We start from the raw sequence: 3,255 nt of genomic DNA on the forward strand, positions 1-3,255 counted from the left end.
CCGATCCAGAAGATGGTGCAATGCAGGGCCGACCCGTGGTGGAAGTGAAGCAGGCGTTAAGCACTCTCCATACATGGACCGATCCCGAAGATAGTGCAATGGTGGGCCGACCCGCGGTGGAGGTGAAACAGGCGTTAAGCACTCCCCATACGTGGACCAATCCAGAAGATGGTGCAATTCCGGGCCGACCCGCGGTGGAAGAGAAGCAGGCGTTAAGCAGGTTGACCGATCCCGAAAATAGTGCAATGCCGGGCCGACCCGCGGCAGAGTTGCAGTTCGCCATTACGGGGCCCATATGCACAGCTTCGCTGGTCATCCTTCGTCACAGAGTGGAAGGGCACTTACTTTTTTACGCCCCGCTCAGCAGCTGAGCGGAGCGACAAACATGGTCCGCTTACAAGCTGCCTTCGCAGAGCGTGCTGTGCAGCACGTTGGCTACCGTTGGTGTCAAAAAGGATGGAATTGGATGCAAAATCAAGCTCTGTGGCTATCACGTGGCGTTCCCCAAAACGGTGCTTTATTTTCCACTGAATAAAATGTACCGCTAACGCATTACAATAGCATGTCTAGATACTTCATGGACAAATAAGGTATATACGTTCGCTTTACATTATCAAAGTGATCAATGGGTGTCTTTATTTCTTTCATTAACCTGAATTTGGCCAGAGGGCGCTGCAACTACGAACTTTTTTAACCTAGGCAGTGCATTAGGCAGTATAATACATGAGCTTGGTGGCGCAACCAACCACCCCTTTCCAATGGGGACGCTCATAACATCCATCCATCCATCCATCGCCCGCTACGCTACGCTAAACGTACAACTAAAACGTGAAAATCGCCCGCTGTGGCTTATCCGGGCAACTCGGAGCGGAGCGGACCTTAAAACGCTCCACTAAAACACACTATGATCAACCATAAGTAAACAGCGGCGAAGTACCCTAAGAATGCTTACGTATAAAAAATAAAAAGAAATTGGCCAACCGGTGAAAAGAAGGACTTGACGTTTCTTGTGAGGTATTATATGGACACGTGGACTTGTTTATCATTTATGGGTGAGCGCTTTTCATCACCTAACAAATGTTATCACTCAGCGCGGGACAAGCCCGCATGTATCGGAAGTTTCTCAAATGTTATCGATGGTTCTCTTGTCGCCGAAGCTTGCGTTTTCTGATTGCATGTGCGATGCAAATTGTGTAGTACTATCTGGAACACACACGGGCACCACCGATTACTCTAAAACCTCCAATTTCTCGTGTATAAAAGCGAGCGCGCTTAACAGGCAGATCAGAGATTTTGACGATTGCCGACCGTGTTCACCACTATTGCTGTGCTTTGAGTATAACTTGCTTTTGTGGGCAGCAATTCCCCAATAAAAAGTTTGTTTTGTCACTCACATTTTTACAGCTGTATTATCCGCCGTCACCACTACGTGACAATATATCGGCGCCACGCTCTGTCCAATCTTGGGCGCTCGGCACCCCCACGTGGTTATCCGGCCAAACGACCTAAACACGAACGATCCTGGAGCCCAGAATCGCATGGAACCGTCCACGGCCCGTTGAGCGTTCAATAGGATTGGCACTAGTGGCATTTCTTTAGTATAAATGTTTTTTTGCTCTCAATAGGAGAAGGCAATGTTGTGATACGTTCGGGATGTAAGGAATCGAATCGGAGATGCACTTCTATAGCCACATCACCACTGCATCGCCTACTGACAGGCTTTTGGGGCAAGGGAAGACGGCTATACTGTTTGGGGAAATTAGTGGTTGGTCAAGCCAGATGCTGGAGATGAAGAAACGGGATTGAAGTCAATTGTGCTTACGCCCAGTGATTAATAACATTTCTTGATGCCACATTGATATATTCTAAAATACAGCATGCGTAGTTGATTTTAGTGCAGCCCACAGAGGCGCACGAAATGGGGTAGCAAAGATGGAGATTCTCGCCAGCGCAGCAAATATAATTAGGGGAAATATTTATTGGCTCGCTTCCTGTATTTTCGCGTCGCTCACGGTAACGCCTCCCGACGGCATCAATATTGGAAATTTTCTTATTTCAAGCACCATTTAAGCGTGTCCGGCCCTTTGTTCTGGTGTTTAAACAATCACAAAGTGCCATAGTAACACAGGCATCGACACTAGTAACCAGGCGAGCAATATAGAGGGGGCACGGTAACACTTTAGATGCTCAGCGCTTTTGAGCTTTCCAGGCGTTCTTGGCCTCAGCTACGTTTTGGTTATTACCATCGGTGAATCCTTCGTCGAACGCTGATCCCATCGCCGCTGGTCAACGAAGCCGAAGAAGCGCGCGACGCCAGGCGGCGACTTCGTTCCGCACCCTCGGCGCATCGTGCCCCCCGGGGTTCCTCGACGTTGGCGTCGAGTCGTCAAAAGCTTTCAGGACTTTCAGTGGGTCGGGTAGGATGCTTGACAGCATGCTTCGGAGCTTTTGCGCTCCAGCGGTGTGAGATACATTGCCTTGCATATCGAGAAAGCACAATCGTCCTTTTTTTGCTCTCGCGCCTGCGCGTTTTTTTGATGCCATTGTCTGCTTGGGCTTTTCCAACGCCTTTTCTTCTCCTAAGCCCTGGGGTTGTCGTAAGCAACCCAGGCAGTAATATTATTTCCAATCAGGCATTGCATGACCATGAATCTTTGTCAGATTACCCTTATTTAGGAGCCTTATGCGCGACCTATTCCGTCGCGTTTAAGCGCCATACAGACCTTGATGTGATCAGAAGAGCATGGTGATAAAAAATGAACAGTATAAAGAAAAGGCTGCTTTGGAGAAAACCATGCTTAAATTATTGGTGGATACAAGTATCATGAAAAATATCGATAGAACCAAGGTCATTACAGGCATAAGTAACATGATCTTGGATTAAACGAGAAAAAAGGGGCTTAACCGAGGGGCCCGATTTTTATTGGACACATAATGAGAAGCCAGCAAACACTGACACCAAGGACAACATAGGGGAAATTACTTATGCTTAATAAATGAAAATAAAGAAACGATAAATTATAGTAAATTAAAGTGGATGAAAAAACAACTTGCCGCAGGTGGGGACCGAACCCACAACCTTCGCATTTCGCGTGCGATGCTCTACCAATTGAGCCACCACGGCGTCCCGAAGTGCGAAGGTTGTGGTTTCGGTTCCCACCTGCGGCAAGTTGTTTTTTCATCCACTTTAATTTCCATTAATTTATCGTTTCTTTATTTTCATTTATTAGGCACAAGTAATTTCCCTATGTTGTC

Source organism: Dermacentor variabilis, unplaced genomic scaffold, assembly GCF_050947875.1.
Source record: "Dermacentor variabilis isolate Ectoservices unplaced genomic scaffold, ASM5094787v1 scaffold_13, whole genome shotgun sequence".
In the NCBI taxonomy this organism is placed as follows: domain Eukaryota; kingdom Metazoa; phylum Arthropoda; class Arachnida; order Ixodida; family Ixodidae; genus Dermacentor; species Dermacentor variabilis.